The 24,053-nt window shown below is 44.2% G+C and overlaps 1 protein-coding gene across 1 annotated transcript in view; it reads right to left on the bottom strand.

Moving 5' to 3' along the window:
• Positions 1–24,053, bottom strand: part of LOC130087576 (gamma-aminobutyric acid receptor subunit gamma-3) — a 167,268-nt gene that overhangs the window by 124,553 nt on the left and 18,662 nt on the right. The window lies entirely within an intron of this gene.

The raw sequence follows: 24,053 nt of genomic DNA, 5'->3' as shown, positions 1-24,053 counted from the left end.
TAATCTAGATGTATATTTAATAAATAAATAAAATCATTTTTATTGAAATAATAATATAAATAGAAAATCATAAAACTATGCGGATTAAAATGCATTAGGCATCACAAGTAGATTTGGAAAGAAAAAGTAGGTTGCTTTAATTTGAAATAATATCAAATGTCCTAATCTTTAAAGAATATAACAACCGCAACGGAGAAGAGTATTTTTTCGTGTTGCCTTAGCCAACCTCTGACCACTTCTGTCAGTCCAACAGCGGTCGAATGGGCACAACCCCCTCAGGTGTGCTTACACTTAAATATGAGCATGACATTTTCAATCTTCCCTCTCATTTTCTAAATGCCTTGTTCACTGAGTGTGCATCAAAATAAAGATTCCCATCTGTGCAAGAATTAACAGTGTCAGTTACTTTGATATCGTACATGCTGTCTAGAAGTAATGCAGACAGTACCACATCAGGGCCCTAGTTTACGAAGAGGATACATTTAAATAGTGTGTGGACTTCAAGGTGTACCGTGGGTGATTTATGCAATTAATCACATTCCAGTTGAACACATCCTCTAAATGAGACTTCAATTCTACCAAATGTTAGCCATGCAGCTTACTAAATATCATTCATTCATTCATTCGTAGATTTGATATAATGTATCCTGCTGTTTTTATGTTGTCTCTTATGTTTACCAAAGTTGCATTTATTTGATCAAAAATACAGAAAATGAAACAGAAATATTACAATTTAAAATAAATATTTTCTATTTAAATATATTTTTAAATGTAATTTATTCTTGTGATAGCAAAACTGAATTTACACATACACAAGGCTTTTTTTGTTTAAATACTAAAAAAATCAATTGTCTAAAGTTGACATCATCGTAGGAATAGGCTTTATGCCGAGCGTCACGTGACCAAACCGGAAACCGGGTCTCATTGCATCCGCTTGTCAGAGAAAGTGTTTACGGCCGTAAGAACTAACTACGATATCTATGGAGTTTTAAGGTAATCAGCTAACCTACTAAGTTCACTTTGTTATTGGTGTTTTATGCTATTTAAATATCTAAACGTTAGTGTGAAGAAGAAGAATTAAAAAACTTTTAAATATTAATCTGCACATGCGAGGGACATTGGTTATGCTCATTTTTGCTTGCTCCTTTTAAGTTATCTTGAGTAAAACCGCAAAAAAATTCATGAAGCACATACAAAAGACCTGAATCGGAAGCGATGTGATCTGTTTTCCGGCTTGGTCACGTGACGCTCGGCATAAAGACTATTCTTTCTCTAGTTGGGATCATCTCTTAAAAAGTGTGCTTTATCTTCCAGCCGTTTAATATTAGCAGCTGTGCAGAAGTTAGTTAATTAGCTTCAGACTTGCTGGTGCCACAATGGCAGATCTTAGATTGTATATACTAAAGTGTTGACTTGGGCCTCTCGTGGAATTCCCCTTTTTGCACTGTTTTGGCATAGGTCTGATCACGTCATCCCTGCCTAATTTGCTGTAAGGTCCTACACCTTGAAAATCTTGCTTGAAACGTTCAACAATAGTCATCATTCACTTTCATTATGTATAAAAGCAGCGTAGGCATTCTTCTATAAATATCCTTAACAGATTAAAAAATATATATTCAGCTGAAATGCTCATTTAATCTGTTGTTTTCTTAATTTGACTAGATTTAAATCTAGACTAGATTTGAAACCAAGACATGTCCCTGGCTTAGTACAGTACATGCTGCACTGCTATACACATTAAGCATTTATTAGGCACAGGCAGTATTCATACCTGTTTTAAACTTTTATTGGATATGTTTGATTAATTATAAAGAACTACACATTGCTGTCAACTTTGAATGTGATATGGGAAATAACAGCTAAGTACCATGAATATTTCATTACTCACGTAAGTCACAGTTCATCATCCAATGTCCTATTTCACAGCTGGAAAATTACATTTACAGTTTGTAATTGCTTTCAATTTACAGCAATGATACAAATTAGACAGATATTGTTGCTGTGCAATGATAATGTGCAATAAAGTTAATGAGCTTAGTGTTTGGATCTGGACACAGAATGTTTGGATGCTTTTCCATTTAAGATTTATAGATCTCTCCCTGCATGCCCAAAGTCATTATGCCTGAGCCTCACCATCCACACGTCTTCACTCTTCCTCTCTCACACCTTACTTAAGTCGGGGAGGAAGCATGGTTATTCCATGTAAACTCTTGCTTGGTAATCGTCTGGCAGCTGTGGGGTGCTGTCAGGTGAGGGGGTCATGGGTCTGTCTCCGACAGAAGATGTACGCTCATTAGAGTTCGACTAAGGACAAGCACCTGCATCAAATGTCACACTAACTCATTAATTGCTCTACACACACCGATGTGCCCACCTAGCCAAAAGAAGATAAGACAAGGAAAAAAGGGGCAAACTAGGTACAAAATAAATGTAGAAATTACTATTTGGATGCATACTACTTGCAGAAAGACAGACTAGAAGGAAATCAGAGTAGAAAACAGATGCTTAATTTGTGCAGAAACAAGCCAGGGCTCCATTTCACAAAATAAAAGCATTGTGAGCCAAGTTGATCTTAGAGACCATTGGTGGTTCTACGATCTACTTAGGCTTACGATACTTTTGAGAAATGTAGCCCAGATCCAGTACAGTATTTTAGTGAATCCGCCACCCCATACACCTTTGAAATGTATGCTATGACCAGTATGTTTATTGAAAATAAGGAATATCAATAATATTCTAAATAGCTTGTCATATAGCTTTTAAAATTCACCTGTACTAAATCTACACTACAAACCACCATGATCAACAAAATGATTTGCAAAAGCCTCATAAGCAACTACAAACTCCCGAAGACCTCATAGGCGACCTCATTATTTACAAAAGAACATGAAAATATTTGGCAGATACTGGAAAAAGATTCTTATAACATAGGATAGAATGTTATAAGACATTCTTATAACCAAACTTGTTCTGAGCTAAAAATACATAAATAATATAGTATGGCAGTTGAGTCAATTCAAAATGAATAAATAAAAAAGGTATTTGAGCGAGTTACTCCTTTTTTTAGTTCTCATTTTTTTGAAAACCTCAAAATCGACATTTTTCACTTGTCTTGCCTGTAGCTCGAAATGATCCCGTGAGCATTCCTTATGCCAGCACGGGTCACATGTCTATAAAGCCTTAAGCTATTGAAATAAGTATAGGTGTATGATGATCCTGGAATGGTATAACAAGTTTTTGCATGAAAAATGGAGAAAAAAAAAAGAATGAAAGAAGATAGAGGAATATTAGCTTAACCTAAAGTCTGCTCTGAACCCTGTGACAGTCTTGTGCTCTACCTTTCATTAATCTATATTCCCGCAGGAGCACTTTGGGCCTCCCTGCATCTACTTTCATGCCTCCAAATTATCAAACCACGTCGTGAACAATTCATCGGTGGGATTTCACGCTCAGCTTCCGCCCAACATTTAAAGAGCAATCTTTTAAATTTATTAGCTCTCCCTTGCTACAACCAGCCATTCACGCTCGCGCGGTAAATTGCACAAACATCATTATGCAATCCAGTCCAACACAGGTCTTATGTCTTGGCAAATCAAATCAGTGCAGAGAGTTTTGTAGTCTAACAACACGATTTTTGTCACATGCAGACGAAGGGATTCATCATGCATTTATATCCCATCATGCCACTGAGGGATATCCTTTCTCTTCAACACCACTGTAATAAAGTGCATGTGCTTTGAAATGCGATTTGACAAATAGTCCTTTGAGACACTAATGGCTTGAGTCCTATTGTTATCTAGCTAACATGTATTGACAGTGGCATAGCAAAATGCACACACTTACAATTTTACAACCCTCTAATGTCATGGGTGCTAGGTTGCTAAGATGTAAATTCCACTGGGCACGTTGATAGGTTAGATGAGACAGAACTCATAATAGCTGAGAAATACACACGTTGCCTATCTCACAAGAGCGAAGGAAGTGATCAGCATATATCCTGCTTGTAAAGTGACCATGTTGTGGCCGGACATTGTGTTGTGTCTTACATTTTCTGTCAGCGCAGCCATCATCATAGAGGAGAAACAAATTAGCAGCAATCAACCCTGCATGGCCACATTTAGCCCCTGCACCATTATGTTCCCTCCCAGAGCTGTGTGTCCATCGATGAGAGCATTAACATGCAAGCTTTCTGCCCAGAATCACCATAGACACACTAATTAAATCACCCGCAACAGACCGAGAGCAGGAATATTAATGATGACATCCACCACCCCATAAACAGCCATTAAAACTCTCTAAACACAGAAACCATGACCCTGTTAATGATGCAACCATTTAGAGGTAAATACCATTTGATGAAAAGTCTAATGAGCTCACTCTATGTCCACTATCTACATGTACAGCTATGTGAACATAAAAGGAAGTTCACAAGAAACCAATATGATATGTAGCAACCAAGTAGGTCTATAATGCCTGGAGAAAGTTATCTGTTACCTTTCCAAAACTTTTTAAAGGGTCTTGCTTGGCTGGGCAGTCAAAAAAGAAAAAGAAAAAGGAAAAGTCAATTGTATACTTTACTGATAAAACATGGCTGACGTTACACAAATAGTTGAACCTTGCATATAGCGGATTCATCTCTTTAATAAGCTCAAAAGAATGAGAGCTCATTCAAATATTGACTAAAGTTATACATTTTTAATTTGATCAATCTATTTTCTGACAAAACTATTCAGTATGTAAATGTACTTACATTTATTAATAATATTTCCCACAGCTATTAAAGTAAATGGAAATCTTTTAGTTGAACTTGTTGCAATTCTTGAGATTTCCTAATCCACGATGAATACAATCATGCAGGATACAAATGATTTGAAATGATTGTGCACTTAAAATTTCAATCACGTTACCATCCAAATGGAATTTTAAGTGAACAGAAATGCCATGAAATGCCCTTTGTATTTTTTCTTTTTTTCTTGCGCAGTAGTACATTATGTAAGTATAACACTCCAGATGAACTCAGACAACAGCCTGCACTATACAGTTAAAGTATACCACATTCAAAGGAGCTCCTGAGGAATCTATGAAGTATAAACCACCTTCTGCATGGATCATGCCACACTCATACAAAAGTATAAACAAGAACCCAGTTGGAGCTTCTTGATATCTACCCTTGTGCATCTAAAGGGGATCTATTTTGTGGCATAGTATCATTTTTGAGTATTAGAGTATTAGTAGACTGCCTGTTTTATATCTGCTAACACTTCATTTTTTTGGTCCTACAACAGACATTCTACTGAATATACGTAACTTATAGTTTACTAACCTGGAGTGCGTTTCCCGAAAGCATCGTTATCCAACTATGATCGCAATTTCCATTGAACTCTATTGGTAACGACGGAACTTGCGAGTTGCGAACATAGTTGGCTTTGGGAAACGCACCCCTGGGTAGGGGTGCACCAGTCGTATGTAAGTTCTTTCTTAAATGGGAACGTAAGGTCCACACCTTAGTAACTACTAGCTAGTTTGTAACCAACTCTGTACTTTATTCGGTTGCACTATTTGTTCTAAAGGCAGAACGTATCTATTAGGTTTTAAGTTCTCTGTAAAATAATGCATAGTCACATAATATGACGTTTACCCTCAATATTCCAATAGCGGCCTTCAAATACGTGAGCAGAAGTTGTGTAAAAATTCTGTGAATTTCAGTTTATCCTTTATTCTAACTTCTTTTGCCTCGCATAACTAACGGTAAAAATAAGTTTCCATTAAATGTAAAAACACTTATTAGGTTAAATAACATTCAGAAACTGTTCTTGAAACGAAATTAATAAGGATCAATAAATAAATACTGATACAAAAAAACCCATATGAAATTACATTTATTTATTATGACTTTACTATTACTATTTAATATGATTTTATTGGACATGCACGGACCAATGCACGCGCTGTTTAGGACGGGTTTGTGTTGATGAGCTGCTAACAAAGTAATCTTTCACATAATGAAAAGTCTGTCTGCTATTTAACTCCTGATTGGAGGCTTCCGGTGCAACGCAAAAAATATCTAGTAACTATAGAGTCCATTTACGTCAAAACTAGACTAAGTTGTAACTTACTCACAGTTGGTGCAACCGGCCCCTGAACCCTAACACCTAGGCTAGCCATAACCTAACAGTCTACTACAGTCTACTAATACTCTAATGAGAGTTAAGCCAGGTGCACACTGTGCGATTTACCTACGGTTGTTGCTTGTCAGACTGTAGGAACACGATGCCAGACTGTACGACAGTCAACACGCGTTAAAAACGGATGCACGCAAGAAAACTTGTCTGGAGTTTTACATCATCAATCAATGACACGTACGTTACAGTGAGCTGCATTACACGCGGGATTGAATGGTGGCTACAAAGAAATCGCGTACATTTATTTTGGTCAAGGTGTTCTGTCGGAACACCATACCCACCATCAGAATGGGATACCTTCGGTTAATGCGCATGGACAGCAGTGAAATTTGTGGAATTGCGCATGCTTTAAATTTAAACCATCATTTCAGCATACCTAAGATTACAAGCGGTAAGTGTTGGTGTATTATATCGCATATTATATACACATTACCTAATTGCATGCCTTGTACAATCACAAGTTTTAGCAAGTGGAGTCGTAGTGTTAAAACGTTAAATTTGGTGTTAACTCGAGGTTCTAGAGTTTGGCGCCATCTGATCGAGATTAAACACATCGACTAATGTTTTGCGTTTAAATGATTGATGCTTATTTTTCTGCTAACTGTCTGTAACCATGGAAAACAAGTGAGAGGAAATTTCCAATTACCTATTTGTAATAAAATATTTTTAAACCAGTCTATATGAATGTTTTTATAATTTATTTTCTTTTAGTAAGATACAGGTTATGAAGGGGTATGCTGGTAAGTGTGCAAAGTGCAAACTAACAAAAAATGATACCCCAACACTTCATTTTCTATGAAGCAAGACCTATCGAAACAGGGGCTATCAAAACAGCATACCCCTGTAGAAACTGTATTTTTATTAAACCAGGGGCTATCAAAACAGCATACCCCTTTATAAACTGTATTTTTTTTTATTAAACCAGGGGCTTTGAAACAGCATACCCTTCACAAACACTGGTATGCTGTTTTGACAAAGTAGGCTAAATTGACAGACTCCGCTATAAAACTCAACTTCCGGTATACTATTCTGACAAAGTATGTTACATCAAAGCCCGTCTACGGAAAGCCTTGGCACTTCCTATTAGCCCCATTGTGTATCATCTTGGTTGCAGTTCCATTAGAATTCCACTGGAGGTGATCGCGGGCGAGTGCAGAATGAATGGGAGTCTATGGGGCTAGACGGCTAAATGTATCTCTTTCTCCTGCTTGTCGTTGAATCAACATAGATTTTATTGTTGATTCCACAAGTTCAATATAGATTATAGACCAAAAGTCGGATAAATGAGTACTTATGTCCTTTCGATTTCTTACAGGTTAGGCCGTTGTTGGCCGGAACACACTAGCATTCTGCTATTATGTGACGTCATCACATTTTTGAACGGATTTTTAGAACAGATAAGTGAACTTAAAAATGCAGTTTTCAGCTGAGTGTATTATCTCAGTCCCCCCTTTTGAATGCAACTTTCAGATTACTTGACAAAAAATTACATCCTGAGAAAAGTGGATTTCTGGGGGTGAAACCCCATAGACTCCCATTCATTCTGCACTCGCCTGCGAGCGCCCCCGCATGGACAGAGACATGTTACTGCAGCCAGTCCAGAACCCGGAAGTAGTGGGTATACCGCTGGTATGTGTAGCGGAGAGTAGGCGCCCTCATAAGATTTCATCATAGAATTTTGACAGGGGACCCTACGGTGGCCCAGTAGTGCACAACACAAATAGGGCTGGGCGGTATGAGGGTATATATCGTTACCGCGGTAGAAAATGTCAACCGTAACAGATTTTTTTATTACGTTTATACCGCGACATGCAAATAAGTGGGCGTGGTTAACACACACGCAGCGTGCGTGAGACTGAGACACTGAGATTTGTCAAAGAAACATGGAGAAAGCAGATCAAGAGGTTCCACAAAGGAATTACGCTTTCTAAAGGGTTGTGATATTTTCGGGGGGAAAGGCGCAGCAGTCACTAGAGCAGTGCAGCACCCAGGCTAGAGGAGTGCACGCTCGCAACAGGGGAAAACATGAAGCTTGATAATAGCAGATCATATCAATATCGTAACGAATATAAATGACCTTAAATAATGTATGGTTATCTGCATCTTTCCGTCTCAGTTACTTTTTAAATCACATTCAGCATGACACGCAAGCGGATGCCGTGGTATGAACATCCTGCTTGTTAAAGCGAACGTATAATCCTGTATCTGAGGCAAAAATGACTAAATATATAGCGCAAGTTCTATATTTCTAACTCCAAACAATTGGCCACTGAACCAGCTAATAAAATCTTCCTTTGATTCGATCCGTGATTACAACTTGACACTCAAATTAGCCGATCGCATTTTACTGATGCAAAAGCATCACTGATGCAAAAGCATTTACTTGTGCGCGTGCACAAGCACTGAGAGAGAGCACGTGTGTCAGTTGTTCACCGGGCTTACGCACAACCGGCACATCCGGGAACTTAACTGTCAATTTCCTCCCCGCCCCTTTTTGGGGGAAAACAAACTAGACTTCCCAAAGACTTCAATACAAAATAACGGCAAAAACCAACGTCCGTACACAGCCGACAGGAGTAAATAACTTAAGAAATCACTTATAAAACATGTCAAGTAATTATATGTCCACCCTGCCTGCCATAGAGCGTAAAAGATACATACACAAACTTAATTTGGTCAATTTAAAAACATGTTAGTTTATTCTCCCAGTGTCAAATTGGTGTATCAACCCCACCCAGTGAGGTTATATATATTATAATGTATATTATAAGACAAAATATATACATTTAAAGACGTTTACTTTCAAAAACGAAGTAAAATCATTCACTGGCTTACCATATGGTGACTCGATGAAGTACGATACGAGTAAATGTCAGGGTAAGACCGGAATAGACAGTAAAAGAAAGACACCTCTGGCCACTGGGTGGGGTTGTTACACCAATTTGACGCTGGGAGAATGAAGGGACATGTTTTTAAATTGACCAAATTAAGCTTGTGTATGTATCTTTTACGCTCTATGGCAGACAGGGTGGACATATAATTACTTGACATGTTTAATCTTAATGATTTCTTAAGTTATTCACGCCTTTCGGCTGTGTACGGACGTTGTTTTGTGACGCTATTTTGTATTGAAGTCTATGGGAAGTCTAGTTTATTTCCCCCAAAAGTGGGCGTGAATCTGTTCAGAGACATTCTATGACGTAAGCGCCGGTTGTGCGTATGGTCAAATAATGACGCAGTTACAAGGTGTGTATAACTTAAACTACTTAGTCAACACAAACAGTAGCTGCTGCTCGGTTCATACTGCTCCTTCTAGATAGGGATGCACGATATAGGATTTTGGCCGATATTCAATATGCCGATATTTTCAAACTAATTTTGCCCGATGCCGATACCGATATATTTGTATTTTTTTTTAAGTGCAAAAAAAGCTTATTAAAGCTTCTATTAAAGTTCTCAGTCAAGAGCAGTGAGTGATTTCCTCTGTGTTTTGTTGTTTTGTTAACATTAACGGGATAGTTCTCCCAAAAATTTAAATTGTCATCATTTACGCTCTCAAGTTTCTTTCTTCTGTTGAAAATAAAAGTTATTTGGAAGAATGTGGCTAACCAAACAGTTGCTGTACTTCAGTGACTTCCATAGTATATTTAAGCACAAGAAAGAAATTAATACAGGTTTGGAACAACATTAAAGTGAGTAAATAATGAGAGAATTTTTATTTCTGGGTGCAGTATCTCTTTAAGGACAACCGGCAGCATATTATTACTGTCTCTTTAAGAACTGCACGTGACGCGTCTAATATACACGCATTTGACAAGCAGATTTTCTCTGTTTGCTTTCACTTTAGACATAACCAACTTTGTTTATGTAAACCTTGTGTGTATTTGACAGTATCAGCGCAATAAGACTCGAAAGATTAGTCCAGTATGCAGGCGCTGTGACAGGCTTTTAGTTCCTGTGAGCGTCGCGTGTACGCGCTCAGAAAAGCGGATGTTAGAACAGCGCATCAGCACGTGAATGACATGTTTAATTAGCAAGACTTTGACGCACATGTAAATAATGAACTTTTGTGAATTTCAGTGTCCCGTGAGTGTAACTCTACCTCTGCGTTTACATATGATGTGATGTGATGTGATTGTACGTCGCGTTGTACAGTATGTTGAGATGAAGGCGCCAGAATTGAACTGATAGAATGCACGATACAATGACTTTTCTTCAAAAGCGTGGAGACATTTTAATCGTCCACGATCAAAAACCGCGTGAGACGCACAACCATAGTTGGGAATTTAAGTTGCTGGCGCTCATGCTTCGTTCGCGGTTGTCACGTGCGCATAGGAAACACACCACCCTATCGGCAAGGCTCATCGGCAGAAATATTCATATCGGCCGATGCCGATGATGGTCATTTTAAGCTTTTATCGGCCGATACCGATGTTGTCCCGATATCATCGTGCATCCCTACTTCTAGTCACTTCTGAACTTGAACTTCCAGCCCGTTCTCATCCCAAGGCGTCATCCAACTGACGCTTTTGACCATGCGTCAACATGCCGACACACATGGTACCGCTTAAGCATCAATATGAGACGCGCCTCCTAGTGGTCTTACCCTAACCCTACCCCAGACCTAAACCTACCCATAACGGAAGCGTCATCTAACTGACGCTAAAGGGTGCCATGTGCGTCGGATTTAGACGCATGGTCAAAAGCGTCAGTTAGATGACGCCCGAGGATGAGCGTCTCATATTGACGCTTAAAGGGTACCATGTGCGTCGGCATGTTGACGCATGGTCAAAAGTGTCAGTTAGATGACGCCTTGGGATGAGAATGTGTTAGAACTTCTCTCGATTAAAGCTCCAGGTTGCCAGATATCACAAAAAGAGCAAAACAAGCCCATTAAACGCAGTATAATGTCACGTTTGATCAATTAACTTTCTCTCTCTCGTCTTGTGTGCTGTGTGTGTGTTTAGTGTGGGCGTGGTCACTGATCACTTCTGATCAGCGGCGCCAGCTGGTTTCACTTTGTATGTGGCTTTATATGCTCAGTAACTGGTGTCTCATGTTGTCAGATCATTGTTCGTCTCCGGTGTGTTCCTGTTCCTCGTGCCCCTGTGTATGAGTGGATTCCTGTTCTTTGTGTCGTCGTCGCTGAGTGGTATTCCTGTTCCTCGTGCTGTCGTTCCCGGTGTGGATTGTGTATATCGTTACGTGTTCTCTGGATTGTCTTCACGGGACTTCCACAAGCAGTCACGGATACTCACCACGGGATCACCGAGCACCTTCACGGAGGATTATCACCAGCACCATCAGCTCACCTGGGTCCCTGCGCCACTGTTCCATCTGTGTTGTGCCGTCTCGACCCTCGTAGTGTCTGTTCTGACCTACCTGTCATTGTGATCTTTAATAAAGCGTTATTTGCAATTGCATCCAGTGTCGTTCTGAAATGTCACAGAATGATCTGACCTCAATGGATGCAGCAAGCGCATCAAACTGGGACAACTTCGCTGCCAACAGCATCGCGAGGATGGACCAACAAGAGGAGGGCATTGAGAACATGGGTCGAGCGGTTCAAGCACTTGTGGCGCAGGTGTCCGAGCTCACCCAGCAGCTACAACATCTTCGAGTTCCCACTGCGCCACCCACACCGCCCGTTCAGCCCACACCCCCACAGGATCTGAGTCTTCGCGAGCCTCGCTTACCCACACCCGAGGGATATGCAGGTGAGCCCGAGTATTGCAGAGCATTTCTGACCAGATGCTCTATGCACTTTTCGTTACAGCCGCGGACGTTCGCTCAGGAACAATCCAAGGTGGCGTTTGTACTAACCCTGCTGTCTGGAAAGGCTGCACTCTGGGGAACGGCGGTGTGGGAGAACCGAGATCCATGCTGCGCCTCGTTCCTGGCACTCTCGGAGGAGATGAAGAGAGTTTTCAATCGGGCTGTGGCGGGTAGGGAGGCGGCCAGACTACTTGCCGATCTACGCCAGGGAGACCGCTCGGTGTCGGAGTATTCCATCCAATTCCGCACCTTGGCCGCAGAGTGCCAATGGAACGAGGAGGCGCAGTGGGACCATTTCCTGCATGGGTTGGCTGACCGTGTCCAAAATGAGATTTACATGTTGGATTTACCCGCGAGACTTAATGGACTCATTGAGTTGGCTCTTCGGGTTGATGCTCGGCTGAGCAGGAGGAGTCGGGTCGTCCAGAATCGTCATTTCGTCAGCACGGAGAGGGCACGCGCCTTAAGCGAGGACACGGTCAGCGCCGTCACCGATCACGAGCCCATGCAGGTGGGCAGAGCTCGGCTTTCCCGGGAGGAGAGAGAAAGGCGGAGATCCCAAGGACTGTGTCTCTACTGCGGTAAATCGGGGCACTTCATCCATTCGTGCCCGGTAAAAGAGCAAGCCCGACAGTAACAGTGAGGCTACTATCGGGTGGGATCTCCGCCGAGAAGACCTCATCATCTACTCTCCTTCCGGTAAGGCTCAGGTGGGCTACTCACTTTCACGACACCAAGGCTTTACTGGACTCTGGGGCAGAAGGTAATTTTCTGGACATTAGACTCGCTAAGCAGCTTCTCATCCCCATTTCCCCACTCCATCACAAGATGCATCCTTGCGCGTTTTTGTCCCATCGTTTATCTCCTGCCGAACGCAATTATGACATAGGTAACAGAGAGTTGCTGGCAGTCAAGTTAGCGCTGGAGGAATGGTGCCACTGGTTAGAAGGGTCAGGGGTACCTTTTATTGTTTGGACTGATCACAAGAATCTAGAACACATTAGAACTGCTAAAAGACTCAACTCTAGGCAGGCTCGGTGGGCACTGTTTTTCGGACGTTTTGACTTTTCTCTCTCGTACCGCCCGGGCTCCAAAAACATCAAGCCCGACTCATTATCTCGTATTTTTGATCAGACCGAATGCCCGTCTACTCCCGAGCGTATTTTACCAGAGTCTATAGTAGTCTCCGCTCTCAGGTGGGAGATCGAATCGAGGGTCTTATCGGCCTTAGAAGGGGTAACGCCTCCGCCCGAGTGTCCACCGAACCGTTTATTTGTGCCAGAGGGGAATCGGTCCGAAGTTATTCAGTGGGGACATTCTTCCAGCATAGCGTGTCATCCAGGAGTTAACCGCACCAGTTTTTTGGTCAGACAACGATTCTGGTGGCCCATGATGGCTCGTGACATCCGCAATTTTGTTTTGGCTTGCTCGGTTTGCGCCACTGGTAAGACTTCCAATCGACCTCCAGATGGGTTACTCCAACCGTTGTCAGTCCCTTCGAGACCCTGGTCCCACATCGCTCTAGATTTTGTTACCGCCCTCCCGCCCTCCCAGGGTAAGACTGTCGTTTTGACGGTCGTGGACCGGTTCTCGAAGGCGGCTCATTTCATTCCCTTGCCCAAATTACCCTCAGCCAAGGAGACAGCGGTAACTGTCATAGATCACGTCTTTCGACTTCATGGCCTCCCGATAGACGTGGTCTCTGACAGGGGTCCCCAGTTTGTGTCCAAATTTTGGCAGGAGTTCTGTAGGTTACTGGGGGCGACTGTCAGTCTATCTTCAGGGTTTCATCCCCAGAGCAATGGACAAACCGAGAGAGCCAACCAAGACTTGGAGAGAGTGTTGCGATGTTTGGTTTCCAAGAATCCTTCCTCCTGGAGCCAACAACTCCCTATGGTGGAGTACGCCCACAATTCGTTACCAGTGTCATCTACGGGCCTCTCACCGTTTGAATGTAGTTTAGGTTACCAACCACCAGTTTTTGCTAGTATGGAATCCGAAGTCGCGGTCCCCTCCGCTCATGCGTTTGTCCAGAGGTGCCACCACACCTGGAATAGAGCCCGTGAGACTCTCCTCCAGGCGGGGAAGCGCACCAAGGCTAAGGCCGATCGCCACAGGTCAAGGCCTCCCGTATACGTCGTGGGTCAAAAGGTGTGGCTTTCTACGAAAAATATTCCTCTCCGATCCGTATCTAATAAACTTGCCCCCAAATTCATTGGCCCGTTCCCTGTCACCAAGATCATTAGTCCGGTGACAGTCCGCCTCAAACTTCCTCCGGCGTACAGGAGAATTCATCCCGCCTTCCATGTTTCCAAAATAAAGCCCGTGTTTTACGCATGTATTAATCCACCAGTCCCGGTTCCCCCACCGCCGCGTCTCGTAGACGGGGAACCAACGTATTCGGTAAATCGTATTCTGGACTCGAGAAGGAGGGGACGCGGATTTCAATACCTGGTGGATTGGGAGGGTTACGGTCCGGAGGAGAGAAGTTGGGTACCTGCTAGAGACATCCTGGATCACTCTCTGATCGATGATTTCAATCGACAGGTAAGGCGTCCTGGGGACGCCAGGAGGCGTCCCTAGGGAAGGGGGTACTGTCACGTTTGATCAATTAACTTTCTCTCTCTCGTCTTGTGTGCTGTGTGTGTGTTTAGTGTGGGCGTGGTCACTGATCACTTCTGATCAGCAGCGCCAGCTGGTTTCACTTTGTATGTGGCTTTATATGCTCAGTAACTGGTGTCTCATGTTGTCAGATCATTGTTCGTCTCCGGTGTGTTCCTGTTCCTCGTGCCCCTGTGTATGAGTGGATTCCTGTTCTTCGTGTCGTCGTCGCTGAGTGGTATTCCTGTTCCTCGTGCTGTCGTTCCCGGTGTGGATTGTGTATATCGTTACGTGTTCTCTGGATTGTCTTCACGGGACTTCCACAAGCAGTCACGGATACTCACCACGGGATCACCGAGCACCTTCACGGAGGATTATCACCAGCACCTGCACCATCAGCTCACCTGGGTCCCTGCGCCACTGTTCCATCTGTGTTGTGCCGTCTCGACCCTCGTAGTGTCTGTTCTGACCTACCTGTCATTGTGATCTTTAATAAAGCGTTATTTGCAATTGCATCCAGTGTCGTTCTGAAATGTCACATATAATAAGCAGACATGGCAAAAATGTACCGGGGAACACATTTAAACATAACTAGTATAACTAATATCCTACAAAATTAAAAGGAAGTAACTAATTTATTATGAATAGAATAGTTCAATATAAAATATTCAGATATTATAAACTGATTGATGAAGTAAAACAATAACATGAGATTGAAAAATTATTCAGCAACACTTTATTTAAAGTTTAATTGCACCGATAGGAGTTGTATTTAATATGAATCATTTGGGGGTAGTTCGTCTAAAAGTTGATGAGTGTGTTCTGTTTACTATATTTAGCTATCAAAATAGTTTACCAAATAAATAATTTACCAAATAAAAGAAAAATCAAACAAGGTGAAGTACTTTTCATTTCTAAAGTATTTGGGTTTATTTATTATACAAAGTCCTTTTTTGTAGATTTTTCGCGAATAACTACATATATACATAACTATATTGTGAAATATATCGTTACCGTGAAATAAATTAGTCATACCGTGAAGTGCAATTTTGGTCATACCGCCCACCCCTACGACATTTAAAAAGCAAACATAAGTTCACAACACAACGGAATTAAGCCACAACACAACGAAATGAATCCACAACACAACGGAAAATGAGCCACAACACAACGGAAAATCTACAACACAACGGAAATAAGCCACAACACAACGGAAATAAGCCACAACACAACGGAAATAAGCTACAACACAACGGAAAATCCACAACACAACGGAAATGAGCCACAACACAACCGAAATGCTCCTGACCACTAGAGGGCTCTCGGGCGCGATAAACTTAGTTTTCCTTGCCATTGTTCAATAGAGTCAGTCAGCAGTCTAAATATATCAATACCACGATTAGTTTTAAGTGTAACCATTGTATATCGATATAAAATATTATATATATTCAAAATAACCTACATGAATTATATCTGCGTATTTATACACGAGAATGCTTGGAGGCGCTACCACAGCGCATGATCCCTAAGGGAACGTCTGCCAATTCCACCGAGCGGTTAAAACGTATAATTTATTATAATATTATTTGATAAATACAAATAAAAACCATTTGGTGAATTGCAGAATTACAGGAAAGTAATGGCACAATTCCACCTGTAATAAGTCAGTCTGGCCACAATAGGAACCACACGCTTTGTAACATTTAAAAATATTTTTTTTGATTTACAGTAGGCCTAATGTTTTTTATATATATATATAAAAAATATTGTACTGTGCATACAGGGAGCTATTGGCACAATTTCACCTGTTGTAAGTCAGTCTGGTTAATAGGAACTACAACCGTTGAAACATGATGAAAGAAAAAAAAACTTTTACAGAAATCTCCTAAAAAATAATTGTTTACTGTAAATACATGAAGGGTATTGGTAATTTTAATTAATACAAATGATATGTTTTAACAACTTGGAGGAATTGACAGACGTTCCCTTAGGGATCATGCGCTGTGGTAGCGCGTCAAAGCGTTCTATAAATATAAAAAATATAAATATGCAGCTATAATGCACGTAGGTGATTTTGAATGATGGTTAGCTATACATACTGTTAAAACTAATCGTGGTGTTAATATATTTTTATAGACTGCTGACTCTATCGAACAATGGCAAGGAAAACGAATCGGTTACCTAACGTAACCTCGGTTCTCTCTAGATGAGGGAACGAGTATTGCGTAAGCTAGCTTACGCTACGGGAAAGATTCATCTTTTCTGAGAAATTGAAGCCAAAAATTATCCTATAATTTTGTATCTATTGTCAACGCAGTTCAGCTGCAGCAGAGCATGAGCAGGCTAGCTAGCAGCTCATTGGCTCGCTCACAGGGAACTGCTTAAGCCTATGAGGAGACACGAATGAACTCTCGGCCAATGAGAGACTGACCTGCTCTCATTGCGTCAGAGCCCGCCGAAACGGGCGTGGTCAGAGAGTATAAATTCGCCTCTCAGGCTGCAAATTCTGGTTTTCATAGAATGAAGCGAGAACGCTAGTAGCACAAGCACGGCCAGGAACGCAATACTCGTTCCCTCATCTAGAGAGAACCGAGGTTACGTTAGGTAACCGATTCGTTCTCTTACGAGAGGTTCTCTCGTATTGCGTAAGCTAGCTTACGCTACGGGAACACCTGGTCAACGCCGTGCGTGCTAAGCATCCACTATGAGTCCCAGGGGGGGACCCCGGGGAACCCTTATGAGTGGGAATAAAATATGTACATGAGACAAAGGCCAGCGGAGCGGGCCGGGGATTTGTGAAGTACATGAGCACATAAGAAGGGACAGAACGAGACCGGTCTGCGTGAATAACTCCCTATAGTGCAGCTCAACCAGAAGAGCTGTAACATACTAGACTGCTAGTAGTTTAGCCTGCAAGGCGGGAACTTCCAGATTATAAAATCTGATAAAGGTGGAGGGGGAAGCCCATCCCGCTGCCACATAAATATCATGAATGGAAATTCCGCTGGACCAAGCCCACGATGAGGCCATGCCTCTAGTGGAATGGGCCCTGATGCCCAGAGGGCATGGCAGGTCTTTTGACGCGTATGCGGCTGCCATGGCATCAACTATCCATCTGGACAGAGTCTGTTTCGAGGCGGCCAACCCTTTGGTGCGCCCACCGAACGAAACAAAAAGCTGCTCAGCTCGTCTGACCGGAGCAGTGCGAGTAAAGTATAATCTCAGGGCCCTGACCGGACACAGGAGATTAGAGTCAGATTCGCTATCGGATGCAGGCAGAGCCGATAGAGAAATAACTTGTGCCCTGAATGGGGTACCAATCGCTTTTGGGACATAACCATGTCTAGGTTTGAGAACGACTAAGGAGTCATTGGGCCCAAACTCCAGACAGGAAGCGCTGCTGGACAGCGCGTGAAGGTCCCCCACACGCTTCACTGACGCGAGCGCAAGCACGGGAAGATAGTCTTGAGCGAAAGGTATTTGAGCTCCACGGTGTTTAACGGTTCGAATGGGGGGGCTTTCATAGCTTCGAGAACTATGGAAAGGTCCCAAATCGGCACCGACGGGGGGCGTGAGGGGTTCATCTTTCTAGCTCCCCTGAGGAAGCGGATGACTAAGCCATCTTTGCCCAGTGACTGGCCGCGCCGGGGTTCAGCGAACGCTGCGACGGCTGCCACATACACCTTGAGAGTGGAAGGGGACCTGCCCTTATCCAGCATCTCTTGGAGAAAAACTAGCAAGGAAGGAACCTCGCATGACCGTGGGTCCAAGTTTCTGTCGGTGCACCAATTAGAGAACACAGACCATTTAGACGCATAGAGCCTTCTAGTAGAAGCCGCTCTAGCCTGCATGATCGTGTTTAACACTCCTTCTGGCAAAGCAACGGGTAGTCGTTGATCACCCACGCATGAAGCGCCCAGCGCACTGGGTGGGGATGCCAGATCGTGCCGCGAGCTTGGGAGAGGAGATCTGTTCTGACTGGAATGGGCCACGGGGCTGTCTGTGACAGCTGAGTGAGCTCCGGAAACCAAGTCTGACCTTCCCAACGCGGGGCTATGAGGAGCACCGAGTGGCGTGTTTCCCTGATTCTCTGAAGCACCTGTGGTAGCAGAGACACCGGAGGGAATGCATAAAGCGGGCGGCTGGGCCAGGTCTGGGCTAGCGCGTCCTGGCGTTTTGAGAAAAATATTGGGCAGTGGGTGTTTTCTTCTGAGGCGAAGAGGTCCACCTCTGCTCTGCCGAATATTCGCCACAGCTTTTGGACTGTAAGAGTGTGCAGGGACCATTCGCCAGGGGGAATGGGGTTCCTGGACAGACTGTCTGGACCGTCGTTCAGATGGCCCGGCACGTGCGTCGCTCTGAGCGAGAGCAGGTGACACTGGGACCAAACTAGGATGCGTTCTGTCAGCCGGAAGAGAATTCTGGATCTGACACTGCCCTGACGGTTTAGATAGGAGACCACAGCCATATTGTCCGAACGGATCACCACATGGTGACCGTGAATGCGCGGCAGAAAGCGCGTGAGCGCGTTCTCGACCGCCAGCATCTCCAAACAGTTAATGTGGAGGAGAGTAGACTCTCCTGAGCTGACCAGGGGCCGAAGGCCGGTGAGCCCTCGCAGACCGCACCCCAACCCATGTTGGATGCGTCTGTCGAAATGACTTTTCGGCGAGAAAAGGTCCCCATGGAAACGCCCCGCTGAAACCATTCTGTCATGGTCCATGGCTGCAGAGCTGTGATACAGGTCTGCGTTACCTTTATCAGCTGGCGGCCCGTGGTCCACGCGCGGTGAGACACACGGCTCTTCAACCAGAACTGAAGCGGGCGCATGCGCAGTAACCCCAGCTGGAGCACTGCGGAGGCTGAGGCCATGTAACCCAGCGCCTTCTGAAAAGTTTTCAGAGGTGTGAGTCTGTTCATCTGAAAGGATGCGGCGAGACGCTGCACACGGCGCGCGCGCTGTGTAGACAGGCGAGCCGTCATCGAGACCGAGTCTAGCTCTATACCCAAGAAGGAGATAGTCTGACTGGGTTGAAGTGCGCTCTTTGTCCAGTTGACAGAGAGGCCCAGGTTTTTCAGATGGTCGAGGAGGACTGTACGATGAGACAGTAGCTCCCTCTGTGATTGTGCCAAAATCAGCCAGTCGTCCAAATAGTTCAGTATTCGCAGCCCCTGACTCCGCAGGGGGGCGAGCGCCGCATCCATGCACTTCGTAAATGTGCGGGGTGCTAGGGATAGGCCGAACGGGAGGACGGTGTATTGATAAACCTGGCCTTCGAAGGCGAAACGTAAGAATGGCCTGTGAAGGGGATTTATCTGAATCTGAAAGTAAGCATCTTTCAGATCTAGTGAAATGAACCAGTCCCCCTGGCGCACATGCGCGAGGAGTTTTCTGATAGTGAGCATTTTGAACGGTCTCTTCATGAGAACTTTGATCAGAAATCTGAGGTCTAAGATTGGTCTGAGGCCGCCGTCTTTCTTTGGAACCAGAAAATAACGGCCGTAAAACCCAGACTCGCTCATAGATAGAGGGACTCTCTCTATAGCCCTTTTGCACAATAGTTTCGCTATCTCTGAACGGAGCAGAGTCACTGCTTCTGGGTTCACAGTAGTCTCTAGCCGAGCTCGGAAACGTGGAGGGCGGCGGTGAAACTGTAAGCGATAGCCTAGCCTTATTGTGTTTAGCACCCAGCGGGAAATTCCCGGAATAGCTTCCCACGCTTTGAAGCGTAACGCTAAGGGGTGAATGGCTACATGGTCCCCGTTGCTGTACACAGCGGGCGCGCTCATCGCGTTTATAACAGCGGGACTTACACTCAGAGATGAGTTTAAGGGCCGTGTAACAGAGTGGGCAGAGGTGGGACGCGCAGATGAGCGCCATCTCGTGGAGGGCGGGCACAGATGTGCGGCGACCAGGTCCTCTACAGGGGGAATGGAAAGATAGCCCTTTTCTGCGGCTCCGTCCACAACGCGAAGCGGGGCGGAAGAGTCGGAGCGAGTTCTGGCAGAGAGCGGGGCATTCCAGGACTTTGTAAGTTCCGCGTGCAGTTCGGGCAAGAAGGGCGCGGCCCGTTTAGTGACGGGAGTCGAGCGCTGGCGGAAATAGCTGCCGTCCATGCGGTTGATGGTCTGCTCGGGGGGAGGAGACCAATCGAGCCCGAGGCGTTCGACGGCCTGTGAGAGGAGGCGCACTAATTCCTCCTCAATTCCAGCGCGGGTCCTAGAGGATTCTCGGGCCGAAGAGGCGTGAGAACCGGACCAATCCTCACTGTCTGAAGCGAGAAGCGAACATGTCTCCTTGATGTCCGCGGCGTCGTCGGAGGCGACAGAGCGGCCACTCGGCGGCAACTGTATGTCCGGAAGCGGCGGAGAAGGAGAGCGGGAGGCGACAGGCTCCGGCGGGATGAACGCTTCTGGCTGGGGTTCCGGCGGCCTTTGCGAGCGGCGTTTCTTCTTACGCGGCGAAGTCGAAGGCGGCGCGGAAGCAGCTTTTGTGGCCTGAAGTCGAGCCCGCAGGGTCGATAACGGCATCTCCTCGCAGAGATCGCAGCCGCCATCGGCGAGGGCGATCTCGGCGTGCTCCAATCTGAGGCAGAGAGTGCAGATGACGTGGCGGTCTCCAGTCTCGAGGGGAGCGCGGCAAGAACCGCAGGAGGAAAAACGAGACATCTTTACAAAGACGCTCGGCTCTTTTAGATACACACACACACAAAACAAGAAGCTTTTGATTAAAGGATATGAATCCGTCGGATGGCGCTAGCTTGCAGGACGGCTGAAGGTGGCGAAGACGGCCGGCTTCCTCAGTCTCCCAGATGCTCTCTAGAAGGTGCCTTTTCTACGACGGCGGCTTCTCTCAGGATCAGCAGATGCGTGTAGCCTCGCTGAAGAGATGAAAATCAGAATTTGCAGCCTGAGAGGCGAATTTATACTCTCTGACCACGCCCGTTTCGGCGGGCTCTGACGCAATGAGAGCAGGTCAGTCTCTCATTGGCCGAGAGTTCATTCGTGTCTCCTCATAGGCTTAAGCAGTTCCCTGTGAGCGAGCCAATGAGCTGCTAGCTAGCCTGCTCATGCTCTGCTGCAGCTGAACTGCGTTGACAATAGATACAAAATTATAGGATAATTTTTGGCTTCAATTTCTCAGAAAAGATGAATCTTTCCCGTAGCGTAAGCTAGCTTACGCAATACGAGAGAACCTCTCGTAAGAGAACTAACTTTATCGCGCCCGAGAGCCCTCTAGTGGTCGGGCGCATTTCCGTTGTGTTGCGGCTTTATTTCGTTGTGTTGTAGATTTTCCGTTGTGTTGTGGATTCATTTCGTTGTGTTGTGGCTTAATTCCGTTGTGTTGTGAACTTATGTTTGCTTTTTAAATGTCGTTTTGTTGTGCACTACTGGGCCACCGTAGGACCCCCCTCCAATAATATCGCGAGCGGGCGCCGTGAGCGCTGAGCGAACAGGCACGAGTAGTGAGTTGTCGTCGAAAAGATGGATAAAGCAAAAAAAGCGGCCGGGGGCTAAAATAGAAATAGCGCGTTCGTTTTGTTTTGTTTTGTTTTGCTTAATCGGCGGCGCTGGGTTAGTGCTGGTGTAATGCATTGGTCAAAAAAAAGTCAGCGTTAGCTTTTTTTCTGACACGCATGAAATGCGTAGATCAGCGGCCCACTGGTTGTTTTCTTGATTGACACTGGGCTGGCCCAATCACATCTTTAATGTGAAGTATAGAAAAATACTCTTTCTATTAGTATAGAAATTAGTACAAAACTTATGATGGGAGGGCACTCTCGCCTTGGGCACCAAATAACCTAGAGCCGGCCCTGGTCACACTGCAGGACTGTCAGTCAAATCTTGACACTGACACAGCCTGAACTTCATCTGAGGTAAAAATTTTATCGCAACGGTCACTGATCGGCTGTCGGTGAACGTGTCAAACTAAGGATCAAATACGTCAGATTTTAGCCTATAGGATCAGAGGAATCTTTTAAGATTTGCGAAATGTGTCTCAGATGGCCAAATCGTGGCTAAAATCGCACAGTGTGCACTCGGTTTTAGTTGACATGCAGTTGTAAAGTTATGTCTAATGTGGACCATCTATATAAAGTCTAACCATAATGGTAAATTAAAAAAAATGCATTTTACTATATCATATGATATGGCTTATGATAAAGCTCCCACTGTAATTAAACTGCAATTTGTATGAAATCTGTATGACAATTCCTCCCAAATGTCATAATCATAACATACACATACATACACTGAGTACATATTACAGTATGTCTAGCCAGAATTAAAAGGTCAACCAAAGCTCTTTTTTTGTTTCTTATTGAGAGCAAGACTGCATCTTTAGTCTGGAACTTCACCTGCTAACATCAGGCAACAGCATAATTAGCTCAGCGTCTGTGGTTAGACTGACAGAAAGTAACAATTTAGAGTGAAAACTAAAGGCATCTCAGCAGCTGCCTCCAAAGGGCCGGCGCTAGTGCTGTTACTTCATGTCTAGACTTTATCAAAGTCACACTAAGCAAGATCTAATAAAAGAACAAGACAGCTTTTCCATTCCATTTTGCACATTAAATTTTAATAGATATCCCCCAAATACTTTTCCTCCTTTAAAATACTGCTGTGTTGTGCTTTGCTTACGAATATGAACGGCTTGTATTTATTCTCTCTAAAGCCATGTGAACATCCATTCATCAGCAGTCAAAATGAAAAGTGGTGGGATTCTAGGAGGCTAACATTCGTCTTCACTTACGTCCAAAACCTAATGAAAGATTGCTCAGGCAAATCGAGAGTGTACCATCTCGGCTCCAAAAATGCAATGCCTCCTGAGACGCTGCAATTCAAATTCCATCCCAATCAGCTGCCTGCAAATATCCACCGCCTGTCGGAGCTTATATTAAGACCGCAGAAGCGCCGAGAGCCTGGTTGTGTTAGAAAGTGATACATTTTTAATGCTATTCACAGGGCTCTGTGTGGGAGGAGCTGAGGGAGGGTCAGACCGTCACAAGCATTGGGTAGTAGGAGATATGACTTGTAACTTACACAGCTGTGAAGTTTGGTGTAGTTGTTTAGTTCCTTTAGAGAAGTGTGTGTTGCCCTCGGGAAAATGTCTGTGCTCTTATTCATTAACCTCGAGTGAAATAACAGCAGGGGTGATTGAGCGCTCACCAATCAGCACTGTGGCTTGGGGCAAGGCGAATGTCCCTCTTGAAACATTTGCTGGAAAGTATTCTCATTCTTTTTTCAAGTCGTTGCAATAGCTGATTTTAAACAATTCTTTGGCTAGTGCCTAAACTGAGAGTGCCGTTTAGATGTGTGCTAAACTCTTTTTTTCCCTCAATGACAAAATAAACACACAGCGGTGAGAAAATAGCAGTTAAAAAAAGCATCTGATCATAGCGAAGTGAATGTGTATTCACCAGCTCTGCAATTCAGCTATAATATTCGGTAATATTCTGCAATATTATTGACTTGAATGCACTGACACTATTGGACGAG

This window comes from Rhinichthys klamathensis, unplaced genomic scaffold (assembly GCF_029890125.1).
Source record: "Rhinichthys klamathensis goyatoka isolate OS25496 unplaced genomic scaffold, OSU_Roscu_1.1 h1tg000109l_1, whole genome shotgun sequence".
Taxonomy (NCBI): domain Eukaryota; kingdom Metazoa; phylum Chordata; class Actinopteri; order Cypriniformes; family Leuciscidae; genus Rhinichthys; species Rhinichthys klamathensis.
This window is presented reverse-complemented; position numbering and strand designations above follow the sequence as displayed.